General features: G+C 40.2%; 1 long non-coding RNA gene across 1 annotated transcript; it reads right to left on the bottom strand.

Annotated features, from left to right (window-relative positions):
- Nucleotides 1-15,387: 15,387 nt before the first annotated feature.
- Nucleotides 15,388-17,505, bottom strand: LOC131307623 (uncharacterized). Its single transcript, XR_009194180.1, has 3 exons — nucleotides 17,355-17,505; nucleotides 15,959-16,020; nucleotides 15,388-15,620 (listed from the first exon to the last, which is right to left on the bottom strand). It is a non-coding gene; the product is annotated as an uncharacterized LOC131307623 (long non-coding RNA).
- Between the last annotated feature and the right edge of the window lie 4,620 nt (nucleotides 17,506-22,125).

Below are 22,125 nucleotides of genomic sequence, written 5' to 3'. Positions count from 1 at the left end.
TTCATTGTTGAAGTTAGATAATTGCGAAGTGACTCTCCTTCTTTCTGTTTCACATTCAACAGGTAGGTAGCTGGCCGGTGTTGACGTCGGCCACTATAGAAGTGTTCGACGAACAATTGGCATAACTTTGAGAAGGATTCAATGGAGTCGCTTTTCAACTTCCTAAACCAGATTCTGGCTGAAACTTTTAATATGGTTGGAAAGGCCTGGCACATAATCTGATCTAGAACAACGTGGAGCTGTAACGCCCCTAATTTTGAGATTGTTAAATAGGCAATTTTCATTGAAAACTAAATCGAGTCTGGCTCAATATTATATCATAACTCTTAAAAAAGTACTTTTATTCAAATAAGGGAGGGAAACTAGGGTTCCTATCTACTGCTCTGCCTGTTCCTCCATTCTAGCCAGTTCCTTGGCTCTAAAAGCTTCCAAGGTGTAGAGTTCACTCTGTTCAAATATAAGATCTGACACATTATACCAGCGTCGCCACCAATATAATATGTCAGGTCACCAAAGGTAACACCATGAGCTACAAAAGCTCAATAGAATAACCCATACCCATTAACCCTTATCTTGCAAACATTAGAGCATAATATTAACGAATTCGACATAGTATATGCTTATCTAACAATCAGTTAATATTGACACATCCACATTCACTTTTCACTACCGTTTGATTTATGAGTTTCTCCTACGCGTCTTTTCGAAGACCGTGTCACTGGTTTCACCTTTAACCAATTCAACCTTTTCAAAATCGTCATTTTACACACCCAACCTCGGTTCTGCTGCGCCGGTCTCCCGAGTATCCTCACAATGGTTCCGCCGCGCCGGGTTCCCATTGGCACACAAAATTTGCATTGGCTCATCTCCGCGGATAACCAAGCTGCACACCCAACCTCGGTTCTGCCGCGCCGGTCTCCCGAGTATCTTCACAATGGTTCTGCCGCACCGGGTTCCCATTGGCACACACACACACCACACCACACACCACACAATGGGCTATCATGTCTAGCCACATTGCGGTTTCCGAAACATTTCTCCTTTTCAATACACATTTTTCCATTAACCACACCCTAGGTGTCATGTTTCTACTTTCTCGATTTTCATGTCTCGTTTCATGTAATGACTCCGCGGTAGGACTTTTCACATAAGTAAACATAAATCATTCATTATAATCTTGAAACTAAACTTGCAAGATTATCCAACTCTATATTACTAATCATGCTCAAATCACTACTTTAAGCATAACGCCACATGTACAGACGCCTTTGGAGTGAAAATCACTTATGCTTTATCACACAACAAGTAATACAAACAATTCATGTATACATGCTCATAACCATCCTAAAGATCAAATACAAATACTTCTATCAAATGATAAAGTCTTATCTTTTGAAAGCCGTTCTTTTCTCCTTTGTGGGAAGTTCAAACAACATATGTTTATTCGAGTAGAAGTCGGTTATTCCACATGTTCATATCTCCATTAGCAAAAATAAGTTTATTAACTAACATGCATTTCAAATGTACAAGTAATATACAACTCTTAGTTATACTTAGAGAAGTAAGTAAAGATAATCTACCTTTCTTCTTGGCGGTAGGGCGGCTACACAAAGTAAGTTGGCTATTCGGACGGAGTAACTTCCTATGGTGATCTTACGATAGCTTCGAAAGAGAAAGGTTTCTCTCGAAACTAGTTCTTGACTAAAAACTACTAACTTTTGGATCGAGAGGATGGTTGGGTGGCGGTTTGGTGGCGGCCTTGGTTGAGTTTCTTGAAGAACACAAGAAGAACTCAAGAACAAAGTAAGAACAAGGCAAGAACACAAGGATTTTTAGAGACAGAAGTTGAAGGACGAAGGTGTGAGTTAAATGTGAGAAATGGGTGTTATTTATAGCAAAATTTGGGCTCCCTCTCCCCCCCTCTTGGCCGGCCTCCCCCCCTCTCTCTTTCCTATGGATTTTGCTCCATTGTATGGTCAAATCAAGCATGCCATGCCCTCCCTCACTTGTCATTTCCATTCTAGGCCATAACTTAGGTAATGATGAAGGGTTTTATGGCTTGTCTTGTCCTAGGATGGGTTGCTTGCAAGAAAGAACAAAGTAAAAGGCTAGGGTTATGTTTAAAGAAGTCTAGAATGGGTTGTCATGTAGCTAATAGGGTTAAGGCTAATAGGTAGCTTGTGCAAGTGAACAAAACACATGCACACACTCCACCTCTCTCTCTCTCTCTCTCTCTCTCTCTCTCTCTCTCTCTCTAGTACCATGTATATATATATATATACATACACACTCCCTCTCGGCCATTCTCTCTCTCTCTCTCTAGTACCATGTATATATATACACACACACACACACACACATAAGTATACTAAAGTACAAAGTAGTCCTATTAGGTCTATGGAAAAGGAGATGATGCGTGGTAAGGCTTTCAATGACAAGAACATTGTCCAATGGTTAACACTTCTCCCTGAAAGTATATATATGTACATATAAACATATATAGGCATGCTTATGATAGGCTATAAGGTGTATAAGCCTATATATAAGCACATATTTGTACTTAGCGAATCTAGGAAAGTAACTTCGGTGGGCTATTTAGGTTTAGGGCTATTAGTCATAGGGTTGCATGCATGGCAAGGTTAAGTTTGCTTCTTTTGGAAGCAAAATGATGGCTTCCCAAATCACATATTCATTGGCAATCTAATGTCCATTGTCCAAGGGTTGACCAATGAGTAAAGAGGTAATGATGATAGGTATGGCCTTGAATGACTAGTCATGGGGTATAATTATTACCTCTAATGGCCTAATGGTTCAATTAGGGTTGGGAGGGGTTCATAAGGCTTAAAGATGGTCAAAAAGGTCCATCTAGGGTTAGGAAATCGTAACTAGGTGAATTGGTAGTTCGGTTCCTTCAACTAATCGGTTGAAAACTAGTTCTACTTGCCATGTAGAATTTCTAGTCAAGAAATATATTTTTAAAGGGCTTAAATTTAATTATGACGGATTATAGGGATTAAAAAGGCATTTTTAAAAGTAATACCAAGTAATTAAAAAAAAATTCCAGTATATAACGAAGTTTTTTATTTATAGAAAATCAGAGTCGTTACAGGAGCACCATGAATGCCTTGTTGGTTTCTAGGTGATCAAGTGGGTCACTGGTCCCATCGAATGGCTCAAGTGTAGGTAACTTGAACTTCGACGGGAGTGGGTAAGCCATCACCTCCACCGTAAATGGGAGATCCGTCTTTTGCACAAGGCTTTCTACCGCTCTAGCACCACGATCATTAACTTGTCGAAGGACCAAATCCACCTTTTCCTACAGGTCACGGAATGCAGCCCCTTGAGCCATAGAGGGCTCAAAGTTGGAAGCATTCCTTTGCCGCGAAACGACAACACTATCACCTAGCCCTTCCTGGGATGTGGGTTGATGATGGTTGGTGGTCTGCTAGGTGCCGATACGTGGATGGTCGCTTTCCTCTCATTCCTCCCTCCTTGAACCTTGGGGGGAAGGCGGAGGAAGGCGACGCATTATCTCTTGATTCTGTGCACGCAGCTGGTCGACCACCTTAGTGAGGTGGTTGACTTGCTACTGGAAAGGGTTGGGGTCTTCATCATGATTCGGCATGACGCTTCTGGATCTCGTATTGACCATGGTTATGAATGGCAACAGTTGAATTTGAGTGGTAGGAAACTGTCGTTTCCCATAGATGGCGCCAAACTGTTGATGTATAAAAATGGTTCTTCAATCCAAGCTCCCTCTTCTAAGTGTTCCTGCAAAATAATGTCCAATGATTGGGGGTGTTCTCAGTCGAGGACCCTCCGATGATAAAGTAAGTTTGTGGATTGGAAGAAAAATGCTCTGTAATTTAGGGAAAAACAGAGTCGTATCTTATTTGTTTATCACCTGGTGTTTATATGCTACCTCGTTCACCTATTAGCGATTTATGCGATCGTGGGGGTGCGTTGTGGAAGTTAACAGCGGTTACCTCTGGGTGTGGGCCACGTAGCTTTTGGTTGGATGACCACGACTGAGGAGTACAGGATGTGCTTGAGGTCGTGAGTGAACCATGATCTCAATCACGTCACTATTGAAAAGAAACTGCCCACGTTGTGCCGGTGGGGGCGATCGTCTCATTAAAGTCCTCCCCAGCCGAGTGTACGTTCGGGCAGCACGGGCGGTGGTTCCATGGACATGTGTTAGGCTACTAAACGGTCGGCCGTAGAGCGTAAAAAATCCCTTCGTCACAGACAAATGACTGTTGCTTGACGATTTTCTAGTCCTAATTTAATAGATTGCCCCAAACGTAGGACGGAGACCGACATAGCACAATATCTGGTAAATCCGAAGTCGAATTCACAGAGACAGTGATATGTGCTGAACAAAAACTCGGGTTGTTATAATTTAAACTGACTCTTAGGTAACCACCCCTTGTCGTTTAATTGAGATTAACTAAAACCTAAAAATTAATTTTACTTTTCAAATAATTAAAAGAAATGTACGGTCGTAGGGTTCATAGCACTAGCAAGCAGTTCAGATTAACCTGCTCCATTCGGTGTTCTTAAAAACGTTCAATTTTAGATTGAAAAAGATACCCCGCAAGATGCAAAACCTTATGGTCACCGTTTACCCACGCGCAGCAGAGAATGAGTTTTCGACCCCCATTCTCCCGTTCACATGGGCTCCGACAATGACCGGATTCGTCTGCGGGAAGTATTTTTCCAATCTAAAATTTCTTTTCAATTGTTGAAGAAAAAGGAGCAGTGCCCGAACTGGTCACGACGTGCTAATCATCCCACGACCTTACCTGAACGACTACTCACTAACCATTGCACAAGAAACAGAAGAAACCCTAGTTTGAAACATGTTTTTATTACTCGATACGAAAAACAAACAAGAGATCCAAACCAAACAAAAATAAACGAACAACTTTGATAAAGAACGAAAATCAATACAAGTTACCGAAATACGAGTAATCGAACAAAGTTTCAAAACTTGAAAGGAAAAACAATTGAAGCAATATTGGTCTTTTTCCAGCCATGGGTCGCGATACCTCCCTGTTCGTGTGAAGCTTGGATGGCAGCCCCCGTTGGATGTTTTTGCGTCCCAGGAGTGATCCTGATGGCCGACCCTTTTCAAAACTCTTTTTCCTTTTCTTTTATAATGGTGATGACACGAGAGCTCAATGTGGGATATAGCAGCACCAAATCATTTTTCTCTCTATTGAAATCAGTGGGTCCTCCCTAATGGCCTTTTGGACTACTGTGATTTCTTCCACCCATGAAATTCATTCCTTCAATGCAATTTCTTCTTTTATTGTGGAAAAAATAAAGGACCAATCACTTGATGCATGGCATTCGGCTAATAGCGTCACGGTCTACAAATTTAATTTAACGGCTAAAATGTTAATAATCATCCGTGAGTCCTGAAACACAATTAATAACTATCAAATCTCAAGTAGCGCACTAAATGGATATAACAAGTCTATGTTAGGGGGCGTAAATAGGCGTATTTACGCACCTATCACATACCCAAACTTACATTTTGCTAGTCCCTAGCAAAGAAAGGAAAAACAAATAAACAAAGCAACTAACTAGAGTATAGATCTTTTAAACCTCCGGGTGGCCCTGGTAGGACGAGTGAAGTCTCGTGAGGGTTTTCAGCAATGATTACCCACAAAACACCGTGAATCCTGTCCACATAGAACCCAAAAATTGCAATGCAACTCATTGATACACTAATGCCAAGAATATAGCATACGCAACAGTAGTTCTAGATGCTATCAAAACATAGAAATTAATCAAGGCATCCAAACTTAGCATGAGTGAGTAAAGACCTTGACCATAAGTGAACCACAACCAAGTACTCTCTCCGGACCGAGTCTTGACTTCAATTCTCACCATGTCATGCACTCAACAAAAGAAAACGCTCGAAACAAGGTGCATTTAATAAACTCTCAAAGTGTGCGGATGGAAGTCAATTATGCAATAAAGAATCAAAGTACCCCGCACACTTTAGACATGAAGAGAAAGCTTTTAAAGGTAGACACATGATCTCATGAAATGAATGTCAAGCATTAAAGACTATCTATCCATCGAACCACAACCCATTGCCCCTAAGATCAAATAGGACTTTTATTTGGTTATATCGGTAGGTAAGGAAAAGTGCTTCAAAGGTTAGGATAAATTATACGCAAGTGTCCGAAACTAGGCCAAGATAACATAGGGCAAGTATAACAATGTTCGCTCTCTTTCAACCCTTTTCTTCTCCGCCATATCTCTCATATTCTTCACCCTTCACACAATTTCAAGATGAAACAACTTATTTCATTCTTGCAACAAGTATATTGGTGTCTTCCTTTTTTTCTTTTTTCTTTTTTTCAAGTTTCAACCTCCTTTTTTTTTCGCATGGGGAAGAACACCGCAACTCGAGTACAACACTCTCAAATACATTTACCCTATTTTCTTCAAAAATTAACCTTCACATGATTAGCTTGTCATTCTCAAGACACAATATGGTTGGTGAAGCTTAATAAGAAAAAGGCTCATGCAAGAGGCTCAATGTGGCTCGCAAAGATAAGTATTTAAGAAAAAGAAATGAACCGGCTCAATCAGAAAAGATGGCCTATTATCCTCTCCTAGGGGCAATACAACCAAGTAACGATGCCATCCCAAAGAATAAAATAACAAACATGTATTAAGTCTCAACACTTGACGACAAAAGATAGTGAGATCAACAATGATTAAGCCTTTTTATTTTTTACGACAAATGAAGAGTTTATGTGACACTATTCCAAAGAAAGATAAGGCACTAAAGCTCACATGGGCATAAGTCTCCACTAATCTAGCCATTGAAAGCACTCAAGTCACAACTCACAAACAGTCAAGGTCCAAGAAACGTGCAGTGCAAAGATGCTAAGAATGTATGCCAGAATAAATTTCTATCGTCAAGTTAGCAAAAAGAACTACCATGCAATATCATATTCAAGTAATGCCCAACAATTCTCAACACTAGCAACCAACAAGTAGATATCGCAATCTCCAAGACTCAAGCAAATAGGATCCAACAAGTATTTTTTTAATTTTCAAATTTTTTTTGTTAACAAGATAGAGAACAAAGTGATCTCTCCCCCCAACTTGAACTATTCAATGTCCGCATTGAAAGCATGAAAAATAACGATAGGACATAAACGTATAAGAGAGGAGAGATATCACCTCGAAAAGGAGGGGCTAAGCAGAGTAAACAATCAAGAGAGGGAGACCCCCCAACTTGAATCGAATAACCTGCAAAAAGTTAGCCTCCAAGACAACAAAAGAAAATAACTAAAAGAAATAAACAAGATAAGAAATAAAATGAAAGACAAAAAACCATCCACTTTCTTCACGCGAAAGACACGAGTACTACTTCTCTCCCCATTTCTCAAGTGAGAAACGGATGGCTATACCAGACCAAAAATAAATAAAAATGTACGAGCAGCCAAACGCGGGTACCAAACATTTATCATGCCAACGAGAGCTAAGACAATGAACATAGCATTCCATTTTACACCTTTTATCAAGAATTGAACTCGGCCATGCCATAAGATAAGATACTTGGAGTAGCGCATTTGTCAAATTTGTTTTAGATATTTAAGTACCACCAAGTGTATAGCCCAAACTAGATCAATTTTCAAATTGTTGACAAAATCTACAAGATTGGGATGATAAACTAAATTAAATTCATCAACACCAAGAAAATCAGTCAGTTCCACATTTAAAAACTCTTGCGAAAGTGGAGACTCAGTAGTAGGGGTGGCACAATTTAGACCTGAGAGTACTTGATTATTCAGTGTAACTATTGGCAACGACTCCTCAAAAGGCATACAGCCTTCACTAATGACAAACGGCTCTATTTCCTCTTTTTCATCAGAATTGGTATCCTTAGGAAGCGGCTCTATTTGCTCTCTTTCTCTAGCATCAAAATTGGTATCCTCAGAACTTTCAGTCAACTCGCAAAATTGGAGCTTTTGGGTTAATTCATCTAAGAAATCCCAAGCATCTTCAGGGTTTTTATCCAGAAATTCATCAGTGGACCTAAAATCCACCTAGCATGGTATAGAATTTAAACTACGGCAAAAGATAACCAGAAGACTGCCAAGCTCACAGTTAAAACTCGACCAAGAGAATACGACAAATTTAAATCGCTCCCAACACTGTGACAAAGACTCATCATCTTGTTGAGAGAAATTTGATAGTTCTTGTAAAAGCATATGAGTCTCATATGATGGATTGAAAGTTTTGAAAAACTGTATTACAATCTCATTCCATGTCAATCTTGGACTAAAAAAATTAAATCAATCTAGAGCACTATCACGCAAAGATGCTGGGAATGCATAAAAAAGAGTCACTTCATCGCTAGCAAAAGCTTTCTCATGGTCATGAACATGCGAAAAAGGTTTTTCTGAGGCCAAACCGTAAAATATAGGCAGTGACACTGAACAATCAAATTAGTTTGCATAACCTCCATAGCACCTTGCAAAATTGGCCATTTTTTTTCTTTTCATTGATTAAAAAAAATAAAGAATTAAAAAGAAAACAAATAAAAAATAACTGCCCGAATTCTTAACACACGTTACCGTCCCCGGCAACGGTGCCAAAAATGCTTGACGATTTTCTAGTTCTAAATTAATGGGTTGCCCCAAGCGTAGGACGGAGACCGATGTAGCACAATATCCAGTAAGTCCGGAGTCGAATCCACAGAGATAGTGATGTGTGCTGAACAAAAACTCGGGTTGTTATAATTTAAACTGGCTCTTAGGTAGCCACCCCTTGTCGTTTGATTGAGATTAACTAAAACCTAAAAATTAATTTTACTTTTCAAATAATTAAAAAAAAGGTACGGTCGTAGGGTTCATAGCACTAACAACCAGTTCAGATTAACCTGCTCCATTCGGTGTTCTTAAAAATGTTCAATTTTAGATTGAAGAAGATACCCTGCAAGATGCGAAACCTTATGGTCGCCATTTACCCACGTGCAGCGGAGAATGAGTTTTGGACCCCTATTCTCCTATTCACATGGGCTTCGACAATGCCCGGATTCGTTTGCAGGAAGTATTTTTCCAATCTAAAATTTCTTTTCAATTGTTGAAGAAAAATGAGCAGTGCCCGAACTGGCCACGACGTGCTAATCATCCCACATCCCTACCTGAACGACTACTTACTAATCATTGCACAAGAAACAGAAGAAACCCTAGTTTGAAACATGCTTCTATTACTCGATACGAAAAACAAACAAGAGATCCAAACCAAACAAAAATAAACGAACAACTTTTATAAAGAACGAAAATTAATACAAGTTACCGAAATACGAGTAATCGAACAAAGTTTCAAAACTTGAAAGGAAAAACAATTGAAGTAATATTGGTCTGTTTCCAGCCATGGGTCGCGATACCTCCCTGTTCGTGTGAATCTTGGATGGCAGCCCCCGTTGGATGTTTTTGCGTCCCAGGAGTGATCCTGATGGCCGACCCTTTTCAAAACTCTTTTTTCTTTTCTTTTATTTTATAGTGGTGATGACACGAGAGCTCAATGCGGGATATAGCAGCACCAAATCATTTTTCTCTCTATTGAAATCAGTGGGTCCTCCCTAATGGCCTTTTGGACTGCTGTGATTTCTTCCACCCATGAAATTCATTCCTTCAATGCAATTTCTTCTTTTATTGTGGAAATAAAGGACCAATCACTTGATGCATGGCATTCGGCTAAGAGCGTCACGGTCTACAAATTTAATTTAACAGCTAAAATGTTAATAATTATCCGTGAGTCCTGAAACACAATTAATAGCTATTAAATCTCAAATAGCGCACTAAATGAACATAACAAGTCTAAGTTAGAGGGACGTAAATAGGTATATTTACGCACTTATCAACTGTTGGTGTTGCAGGTGGCTTTTATCATCATCAAGAACATACTATATATACCTCCTAGTAAGATAACTAGTGAGAAAACATATTTTAAAACCTTTTCAAATTTAATATTATAGATCGAGGATTGAGAGCGCCATCAGAAGCAACATGTTTCACATCAATCTAAGGTTATTAATTTGTGACATTAAAATTGAGTCACCACAGGAGTGCTACTGCATGATAAATTGTGGTATGGACCCCTTGTTTCTTTGATAATCGAGGAGTATTTGGATCACCTTACACACGCTTTTGACTAATTTCTCAAGGCATTGACATTGAACATTACTTAGGCATACCTCCAATGACCCAAAAGATTTATTGCTGGTGGTGTAAGCTGAAGATGCGAACTCATGGTAGAATTTGTTAGTTTCATGCCCGTGTCGTTTCAAACATGTATGTCACTTTTCTCTGGACCCATTAGCGATGTCTAAAAGCCATTTCGTCTTCAGTGAATTGTGTTAATATTTTTGGTTCATCATGGCACCACGGACCGGAAAGTAAGGGCGGAGCTATGTTGGGTCCAGGGGCCCCACCACCCCCCCCCCCCCCCCCCCCCCCCCCACTCCAGCTCCTCGAGCATCCGAATTTAAAAAATTTTATTTTGCATATACTTGATTTTGAATATTTTTAATAATTATTCGTGTATAGCTACTTATAATCTCAATAATTTTGGTTCGATTCGATAAAAAACAGTTATTTTACATTCTCATTTCTCAATTTATTTCATAAATAAAAAATAAGCACGTGATAGTTGATGTAGCCTAAAGAATTATTTTAACGTACAAATATAATGAATTGGAAAGCAAAAACCTTAAGATATAATAGGTATACTTTCCGATGAAAAATATATGTCTACTAAGCGTCTAAGCCGGCCCCCCGAAATTAAAATCCTGGCTCTGTCACTGCTGGAAAGTATAAAATTAACAACCTAATAATGACCAAAAAAATCCAGATACCTATCCTGCCCGAGATATATATATGTACATGAGTACCGAGGAAGTGTGAGATTTGACAATAAGGAAGATGAAATGAGTGATCGAGAATTTCAACGAAAAATCAAGAAGACTTTCATAAAGGAAAAATTTATTGGACTCCAAGCATGCAGAATCTTGAACAAGGAAAATTGAATTTGGTCTTGGAATGAATTCAACCAATCTGGTTAATTAATTGACCTATGGTTCAGATTAAAATCTGATCATGCACGTGATTGACCAGTAATTAATTTTATTTCCCGCTCTTTAACATCAATATATTGATGTAGAACAAGGGGTGGCTAAAGTTTTTAATCAATTGGACCTGTCGAAGTGTTGAAAGCCCATACAATTCTTAATTACGAACTGCCTGAGCAAATTATGGACAAGCTTAGATCAAGCCTGAACTTGGTGGGCAGAAGTAGAATTGCGTTGTGGTCAAAGACTAACCACCCTAAAGTCCTGACCGATGGTGGATTTCGACCTAATTCCTTCGTTTAGACCTTCAATTTGATGTTTTTGCCGTTTTAGAAAATACCTAGAATCTTAATAACTACTCTTAGCGCATAATTCCGTTTTAGTTGGTTCCAGTTGGGAAAGTCTTATTTTTCTTTCTAGTTTCCAATTTTGTAAGTTTCCCCAATTTCCAGGATTCTTTATTTTTAAGGTAGGTTTGCTAGGGTTTGTCTTATAAAAGGGAACGTTGTAACCTACGAAAAAATCTTTCATGCAACGGTTATTTGTAATGCCTTCTCATATAATATAGGCCCCATGTATGTATAAGTCTCACATTATGTGAGAGGGGCATTACAAATAATCGTTGCATTGAAAATTTTCTCGTAACCTACTTTACTATGTTAACTTTTCATCAATAATCAATATTCGCAGAGCTCTCTCTCTCTCTCTCTCTCTCTCTCTCTCTCTCTCTCTCTCTCGGTAAGTAGTTATCTCTCTTCTTGTGGATTCAAGAACTGTGTTCGTGTTTATTTCATTTGGATTAGTAACTAATCACTTCGTGAATTCTGTTGCATTAAATTTTATTTAGGTAAGTTAATTACTAGATATATGTGAGACAACTACTTGTAATCAATAAATTGGTGGGGACGAATCCCATTTTGATTATAAATTTTAGAAAAAAAGAGAGAAGAATAAAGGGTTAACCCATGACTTCCTGTGGCTTTATTTGAATTTGGAGAGACCCTAGTTGCTTTCAGTCCCTTTGGCCTACACAGAGATAGATGAAGAATATTTGAGGCTTTGTTTGGTACCAAAAAGCATCACTTTCTCCTTTCACTTTCCTAATTTTGAATTTTGAATTTGGAAATTTAAAATTTTCTTTTCCAGCACACAGGTCCAAGTTATTGGTAGGAATTAAGGTTATACGTTATACTACAAAACTTGGACAAAAGTCAATACTACCTCGTTCAGAGTTCACAGTTCACAGTTCACACACGACTAAATACTAATTGAAGAAAAAAAGAAAGAAAAAGGGTTGGAACGAATTTTGGCGTCTTTATGTATATGTACTAAGATTTTGATAACCGGTGTGAACAAAACCAATCTCATTCCCATGTTTATAGGCACCACATTATGTGTCTCTTCCATCGCATCAACAAATATAACCTAGCCATTGAATATGTAGAGTTTTTGAAGTAGAGGTACGTAGAACCTCAATCCCAACAAGTGCTTGAGAGCTTTGGCTCTGATGGGGTGGGTAAAATGCATGGATCCTCAGAGGTTTAAGGGTTCTGAAGTCCATGCGCGAGAACCGCGCGCATTCTCTCTACTTCTTCTTCTTCTCTTTTCTATAGTCAAGTCGCAAACGGATCTTTCTAATCTCCTTTCATTCTATTCATAAGATTAATTGTTTTGCTTTGACCAATTCAAGGTGAAAATGGGGTTGGTGTCGGGGTGCGAGATATAAAGTCTTGGCACGCTTAGACCATTACCAGAACTAGCACTAGTACTAAAGACACCCACTTAGACAAATATAATTGTGCACACACTTACAATAAGTAAGGGGTCCATGCTTGGACAAAGATTTCCCGTATTGCGCTAATGCACTATAGGTTAGAGCACTATGGGGTGCAATGAGTCAGAATAGCTAGCTCTACTGATATCTCATCATTGTGACATGAAATGTTAAATTAGTAGAGTTTGGTAAGAAGATCATGCGAGAAATATTACATTGATCAAGCCCTTAGTCGTTCAAATTGTTTTTATAAAAAGATGCACGGTCAGCATAAATGCTAGAAATGAACCGTAAAACATATCTTCATTGATTGCGTGATTATGAATGACCGATTAAATTGATTTTTGAACAAGTTAAATGTTTAGAGAATTTTATAAATTGAACAATTTAGATCAAAACTAAAATCTCATGAGTAGGCCTCACCAGAGCACCCTGCATTACATCAACACCTTGTCCATGGACGCACTGCAATGTAGTAGTATTTACGAAGGTGTTTTTCTGTGCGCTTAGCTTTTTTGGTTTAGCCCAATCCATAACTGGTTCAGTCCAAGGGAAACTAGTACAACACTACACTAGCTTCCTACAAAACCACTTTTCTCATAGCTACTCTCTTTTTCTTTTTCTTTGGGTTCGCTCATAGAAAATTTCAAACAATTTTTTGCACAAGAGCTTGGTACATAGTAGTAAGTTTTTTTGTTTTTTGTTTTTTTTTAGAAAGTTAGTGGAGTTCATAGAATCAAAAGCAATATTTCCATGCCTCTAGCATAGTCTAGTCATGTGCAAAAGGGCTCAAACAAGATAACTCCCATGGCCCTTGAGGTTTTTTTAAATTGCTTTTTTTATTTTTGGCAAAATAAGAACATCATTTATATATAGAAACATAATAAAATACATGAGAGTCCAACAAAAGCTTGAACAATAAAATGATAGACTGTAGGGGTTCGATTTGGAGGGACCTTGACCTGAGTTAGTATTCCTCTTCTGTTGCTCCGTTCACCTGTCTCTGAACCTGCAACAAGTCACTAGGGCTTGAATAGCCCAGTGACCCTCCGACGATCAAGTTAGATCTCAGAGGTGGATGTAGATCTAGGGTTAGGGAAAGATGACATACCTCTTTAGGTTAGAATCCCTTTGTATTTATAAACCTAGGTTTTCTTGGCCTCCAAGCTAGCGCGTGAAGGATACGCTCGGGTAACCGCCTCGGATGACATCACAGATGATGGATTGGATAGGACGGTTACGAAGCACATGGCCAGACCTGGCCTAGATGATCCTTTCCGCCACGTGTCTCTCTTGGTCCCCTCTCGCTATGCTACATTCTGCCAAGGAACCTTAACGGAATGCACACTTCGGTAATTAACCGAAGTGTCAACAGGAGACTTGATACCGAGCAAGTAAATAGAAGGATATACACTGGCCCGTGCCGATATGAGTTCTCGGTTAATGGTGGTCCGGTTAGATTACCGAGGCCATGACCGAAGCCCTCACATAGACCAAAGAAAATAAAAAAAGATAACGTTACTTCCTCATGACCTAGCAAGTCTGCATTAGAACGCCAACCACAATTTCTAGCCAACCAAAAAAAAAGCAAGCACCTCCACCAACAACTCTCGACAAAACATTAGCAACCACCTTCAAACAGTCTCGAATTACAAGATATGAGGAAGCCAGAAGAACTCCTATGTTGAAAGTAGATGAAGGGTCAACTTCGAATGAAGTCACTATGACCTGCAAAGAGGAAGAAAGAAGATAGAAGACGCAATCGTTTCAAAATAATGAAAATAGAACTCACTAACTGCAATCAAGATAACGTGCCGAGGGGCTTGAAAAAGATATGGATTATTGCAACTGTCTTCGATTACATGCTCCCTTTTCTACTTTGTGTTGTCGAAAGATTGAGAAACCTTCATATCCTCACAAGATGACCTTGGTGCCTTGATTCTCTTAGATCCACCCAACTTAAATTAAGGACACAATCCGAGGAGGAGAAGAGACAAACTTTGCAAAGCTCACTCCTTGCAAACGAAAAGAAAATTCATTGCTTTATAGAGGGGATTTGTCTTTCTCAATGATTGGAATATCATCTGAAGCAATCCCATTAGGCAACAGGAATTTTATTTGATCCTCAGTCAAGATTGAAATCACTAGCCCTTTCTTGAGTGAAGCTGTTTTTCCTGGAAATCCATCTTCATATATCTTCGTGAGGAAATTCAAATTCTATCTTTTGTACTTCAACATCCGATAAACTTGGCTGATGAAAAACTAGAACGTTCTGCCAACAACTTGAGATTGAGAAAAAGAAAAGCAACCTTTTTCCTCCTCTTCCTCGGTTTTTTTCGCGATTGGATTCCCTAAAGTCCATTCTCGATCATTTATGACTGCTTTGTTTTCCAAAAACACTGTTTGTCACACCCCACCCCAGGCCAGCACTCAAATGAGCCCAAACCGACGTGAGGGTGCAACATCAACCACCAACCCATTTCTATAACTCAAGTTCTAGCAATTAAGTTAACCAACAGCCATTTTATTGATAACGCAAAACTTAACGTTCTTACAAACACAGCAGAAGTCTTAAGAAAGCATTAAACTATACAATAAACCAAATATAAACATAGGTTGCACTACATCCCTATCTACAAAATTTCGCCAAACTAGTCCAGCCTTCCCGACATGCTACTCTAAGCAAGCGTACAACCCCACGACGATCAGCAGTGGATACCTACAATGACTGCAAAACTGGATTCCAAAATGGAATCCAGGAGTGTTTATGAGACATGGATGAAATTCCATATTAAAGGTACAGCTAAAAGATATATCTCAACCAGTCAAACAGTGAACCAAGCAATTAAAAGCAACACCGGACACACAGCCAATAATTTAAGGCATAAAGCCTTTTGGCATTAAGCCAATCACCGGGCACACAGCCAATAGTTTAAGGCATAAAGCCAATCACCGGGCACACAGCCAATAATTTAAGGCATAAAAGCCTTTTGGCATAAAGCCAATCACCGGGCACTAAGCCAACATTCAAGTTTAATTCAATAGAAAACAACATCTATGAATCAAACACTCACCTTGTACTCCAAAAGAAAGTACAACTATGGTTTCGGTGCTCCTTGATTCACCGACTCGTCACCTATCCATAAGCCAAACATTTTAGTATATAACACTTGAAAGGCTTTAACAAATGCATTAATAAAGTCAAACATCAACTCAACTACATACCAAATGCCGCACATAAGTAAATTTACCAATTCGTACCCAAAACCAAGAATTTCACAAATTCACACATTATCCAACAGAACCACTGATCGATTTCTGACTATAGTATTTTATAGGTTTAGAGTCAGATTCCGAGACTATAACCATTAGAAAGTACACTCTCAGAACATCAATCTCAATATAAAATTTGTCCTAAACGGAGTCCGAATGACCAAGATACGCTCAAATAAAGTTACACATCTAAAACAGAAAACACAGTTCCAGCAGAACAGTCTGCGATCGAATGCTCATTAAAAATCACACACTCAATCTTTTCCAATACTTCCAATGCCAAAACAACACCAACTGATCAAGGTTTAAGACTCATGAGAACTCATAGTCAGCAAGTATATTTAACTATGACAAAATTGATGAAGAACACAGCTACAAAACCTGCCCAGAATTTCAGAATCACCAAACTATTAACTTCGGAACCAAAACTGATTTTTCTCAGACCAAACTAAGGCACAATCTTTACAGATTCAGAAATATATACAAGTCTAGTTTCAGAATCAAGAAATGGTGCATAAAACCGATATCCGAGCAAGAAGTTATGCCCGTTTTTCCAACACGTGTCTGTGCTGTCTGGCCAGACGCGAATCTGACAGCAGCTCGGTTCAAGATTTTTATCTTTTTGCATACCACTCAGAAACTTCTGAATTTTTTACAGCACATGCTACACACATAGAGACATCTCCAGTAAAATTACAAAAAAATAACATGGTCAGCGTGTTGATGATAAAAATAGGCAGACACAACAAATTCGCAAATCTGTCACAAAACAGATTCTCAGGATCAGACCAACATTCGAAAATTCACAGTAAATTGAGTTCTTAACCTTTTCAAGTGATTCCAAAGCCAAAAGAACAAGCATCAAATCTAGTTCAGATTTTATGAAGAAACCAAAGTAAATTTCGACATAAAAGGGTGAGAAAATAGACAAACTCAGAGCTGTACGAATCTGTCCAGCAACAGATTATCATTATGCAGAGCAGATTTCAAAACTTCATAGTAAGACTAGTTCTCAACGGTTTTCAACGATTCCAGCGGCTAAAGAACGAGATGAGAGTGTTCTTTATATATCAAGAAGGAATCAAAAGTCAATTCACAATCTAAGAATGAAAAAATCAACCCATAACAGAACCCTATTAACCTGTCTCAAAATCTGCTGAGCATACACGAAATTAAGCAAAAGAGACTGAAAATTACCTACTGAATTGAGGTTTCAATCACTCTTCTTCCTCTTCTTTCCACCATCTCTCTCTCTCTCTCTCTCTCTCTCTCTCTCTACGTTGGAACAAAACCCACCCTGATGGGTTTCTTTCTTTTTTTCTTTTTGTTTTAAAAGAAACACACACACAACACCTCAGCACACACACACACGGCACACATGCACAATTTTAAAAAAAATTGCACTTTAGTCCTTTAAGTTATTAAATTTAACTTTAAAGCACCTCAAAGATAAAAGGATGTTACACTGTTGATTCATTACAATCTGAGTTTTCCTCTTTCTCCTCCCTTCCAGTTATGTTTTGTCTCACCATTTCAACCGATTCATCAACTGGTTCCTCAAGCTTTTGATTTCCGGCGTTATCTGATTTCAGAACATGTGTCTAAATATCCACCTCTGGAGTAGATGAAGGCATGTCATTCTTCTCAAACAACCGAACGACTCACCTTTTGCCACCACTACCTTGGAGCTAATATTTTGTGCGTGGTTCTCCCACCCCTCTGAAAAATTAGATGCATGATGTTCTCTAGCTACTCTAAGTGGACAACTGTGTCAAAATCATCCTTACTACAATCATCTATTAGTTGCCTGAAGGAACTTTGGAAGTCCTGTGAATCAAAGTATGAATGCTCTCCAAGGAGGATTTGATGAGCTCAATGGTCAAAGGGTCAAGGAATTGGGAAGTGCACGTCTTTTAAGGAGCCTGGTAGCAAGACTAAGTTTTTAAATTGCTTTGAAGGAAACAATTTTCAATAGGAGTTGAAACGGTTCAATTTGGTCCGATTTATATGCTTTTATGCAAACCAAATAGAATATTTCGGTTTGGAAATTTTACAAACCAAATCAAACCAAATATTACTGGTTCAGTTTGATCGGTTCATTCTGATTTTTCGGTTTGTTATTCATGCCACATTTTATAGCACAAAAAAAAAAAAGAAAAAAGAAAAAGAAGAAGAACCAGCATAGATTTCTACCATGTTAATTTTCACATTAAACTACTCAAGTTAAATTTCTTGAGCCATTCATAGCGATTCGGCATCCTACAATAGTGGAATTAGGTTAAATCGCTCAGTCCAGGACCGTCCATATGATAAATCATGCTTATTGCTAGCTTATGGATTAAACTTCTTTACTCTGATCTACAAATAATGAGAAGCTATGGGTCATGCGTAATTTTAAACTACGGTACAAAATAGGAAGTAGAAACCATATCAATATTTTATTTTTCGATGTATATATAAATCATGTCTGGTCCAGTCTATACAGGATTGAAGTGTGGGGAACCCAACCAAGTAGGCAAATCTTTTTTTGATTGCATGTAGTTCCATCTTTGCAGACTGTGCAGGGGCCTCTTTTTTCCTCGTGTCTTTATGCATGTGGAATATTTTTGCAATAGGGTGGCTCATTCGCCGGCTCAGCAAGCCCTATTAGGTGTTAGATTGATAATCTTGCCCTTGATTAGTTACCAAAAAAAATAAAAAAAATCTTGCCCTTGATGATGTTTGGTCTTTGGACCATGGTTTCTCTTACTAATAAAGATCAGCTCTTTTAACGTGAAAAAAAATGTGGGGAACCGGGTTTTTTTTTTGGTTTGTCTAAAACTCAAATCAGACCACTTTTAAAAGCTTAACCAAATCACTGGTTTGATCCGGCTTTGGATTGCACCCCTAAATTTTTTTTTTTTTGGTAAATCGGAAATTCGTTTTCACCCCTAGATTGGCATCAGTTTGGTGCATGTGAAATGTTGGAACAGTGCGATTAATTGATCCAACGCTTTCATGGTCTCCTGGGATTGAAACAAACCCTTGAATGGTGATTAAGAAAGGAATGCATGGGGTTCACTCGTTTAAAAACACTCACTAATTAATCAGAACCATTTTTTTGTGTCACTACCCTACCCCTGAGCATATAGATGGTAAAGCAAAGCAAACATCTCATCAATCACTATCCATTTTACCTCATACTCCGTATTCGGGAACACACATTACAGTACAATTACCACTACCCTCTGTCATATGGCAAGATCTAGTTGACTGCCAGGGACCTAAGTAGAGAGAGATACCATTATTGTTCCACTAATTAATTACTCCACCATTCCATCACAGCTTTCACATATATTTCGGTTCCTGTTTTGTGGTCCGGTTTGGGTTTTCAAGGGAAGTGTAGGGGTTCGATTTAGGAGGAGGGATCTTGGCCTGAATTAGTACTTCTCTTCCGCTGCTCTATTCCTCCGCCGCTGAACCTGCAACAAGTCACTAAGGCTGGAATAGCCTAGTGACCCTCCGACGATCAAGTTAGATGTAAGGAGAGATGCTTTTAGGTCTAGGGTTAGGGAAAGATGGCATACCTCTCAAAGATGAGTATCCCTTTGTATTTATAGACCTAGGTTAACTTGGACTCCAAGCTAGCGCGTGGAGGTCACGCTTAGGTAACCGCCTCGAGTGACGTCATAGATGATGCACCGGATAAGACTGTTACGAAGCACATGGCCAGACCTGGCCTAGATAATTCTTTCCGCCACGTGTCGTTCTTGGTCCCCTCTTGCTGTGCTACACTCTTCCAAGAGACCTTAACAGAGTGCATACTTCGGTAATTAACCGGAGTGTCAGCAGGAGACTTGATACCGAGCGAGTAAGTAGAAGGACACGCCGGCCCGTACCGATATGAGGCCTCGGTTAATGGTGATCCGGTAGATTACCGAGACCATCACCGAAGACCCCACAATAGCCCCTCAAGCCCCTGGAGCCTTGTACCCCTGCTTCAGGGTCTTGACCCCATCATACGAAATATCAGGCCTCGGACCTTTTCTTAGAGAGCCACCGGAGAGTAAACTTGCCTCGGTAGATCCCGTCCTGCCTGTGTCAGAGACGGGAGCCACGTGTCAGCAGTTGCCGAGGTCTCAGAATAAAAAGGCTGTCTCGGCACGTGCCATGTCAGTTGATTGGTACGAAACGTCGCTTCGATGACACGCATCATTACGCCTAAGGTCTGAAGATCCGGCGCCTGTCCTCGATGCAGGGTCCTTGATACTGGCCGTCAGATGATAACACGTGTGAATGATCCAACGGCTCGGTGCACGACGCCTCGTTGCACGACGCCTCGTTTCCCGCGCAGCCCTCCATCTCTCCCGTTATAAATAGGACAGACAGAGGTGAGAACATCACCTTTTCCTCCGCTTCTGAAGTTGAACCGCCGCCGCCGTCTACTTCCAGCTTTCAATCGAGATTTCGAGCGTTTTGGTTGGGAGATCTTGCACGAACTCGAGGTACGTCGATCTCCTTGCTTTAATCTTCATGTTTTGACCATTGTTTTTGAGTTTTTCGCCGTTTTCTTGTGCTTGTTCTGGCTGAGCAACCGCTCGCCGCCGTCTGGTTTAAGGCGGCGCTGGGCTTCTCCAGTGCTGCTCACACTATTACCGAGGTCTAAACTCATCCCGAGACCTAGATTCATCCCGAGGCCAAAACTCATCCCGAGACCTAGATTCATCTTGATCCCAAGGGAATGGACTTCTGATCCTTAAAAATTCTTCCAAGAGGGAAGCGCCTTCATAGGAATTGATTGTCCGAGGACTCCGAGGAGCGATGACCATTCCGCACCGAGCGTTAGACCTTGATTTTTCCCTGAGCATATAGCTAACGGGTTTTTTGTATTCCTTTCCTTGGTTAGGCAGAAGCGAATGGTCATCGAGCTCTCTTCGGACAGTTCCAGTAGTTCAGGCTCTTCTCCCATCGAAATTCCCGAGGATATTCGCCAGACACTTCGGGAGAGGGCATTCTTTCGGACTCCAATCGACTGTGTTGAACCATTCGAACCCTCGAGAACTCCTCGTGAGGTGACGACGTTCGACTCCCAAGAGATGGAAGCCCCAAGTACCTCGAACCAAGGTCCGGGTCCATTCGCGGATGCCCCCGATGAGGTACGGGGACGCAGGAGGGCGATGAGGCCATGCCCATACCGAAACCAATATTTTGATGGCTCCTCGGCTTCTTATGCTGAATTCAAGAGGGTATACAGCGTTCCTCATGACGTTGACGTTCGGATTTTACCGAACAGCGACCCCAAGGACCTTCCTCACCGGGAGGGAGCACTAATCTTCCCCTTGATGGCTATCACAGAGGGGGGTGTTAAATTCCCCCTTCATCAGTTTGTCCGAAGGGTTCTCCGAGCCCTCTCCCTCACGTCTTCTCAGCTCACGGTGAACTCCTACCGGATCATCAAGAGCATTATAGAGCTGAGGAGGCAATACAACCTCACGTTCGGACTCAAGGAGCTCTTCGGTGTATACCTCGTTGGAGTTAACCGAGAGAGCGACCGACATTACCTCTCCTGTAGGACGGGATACGACACATTCCTTATCGACCATCTTCCCGATTCGGAAGAGTGGGCGAGTATTTATGTGTCGGTTACCGGGAATTTCATGTTTGGGCCCGGGGAAAGCGCGGACACAGCCACCATAGTTCAGTTCGAAACCGGAGCTCCTGGTCGGTAGAAGTCTCTTTTTACCTTTAGTATGTTAGCACATTTTTCTTTCCTCATTGTATACTGATTCTTCCATTGCCTATCTTTCAGCCGAGGGCATCGTTGCAGAGCTTCGGGGAAGGGCTAACCGAGCGCAAATAACAGCTGCTTATGCCATTCCTATTACGAGTCGGTATGCACCTAATCTGCTCGGATACAAACCGACCTATACCGGCTATTTGAAAAAGAAGCCGAGGCAGCAAGGTGTTCCTCGAGCGGGACGAGGACGTG

Source organism: Rhododendron vialii, chromosome 11a, assembly GCF_030253575.1.
Source record: "Rhododendron vialii isolate Sample 1 chromosome 11a, ASM3025357v1".
In the NCBI taxonomy this organism is placed as follows: Eukaryota; Viridiplantae; Streptophyta; class Magnoliopsida; order Ericales; family Ericaceae; genus Rhododendron; species Rhododendron vialii.
This window is presented reverse-complemented; position numbering and strand designations above follow the sequence as displayed.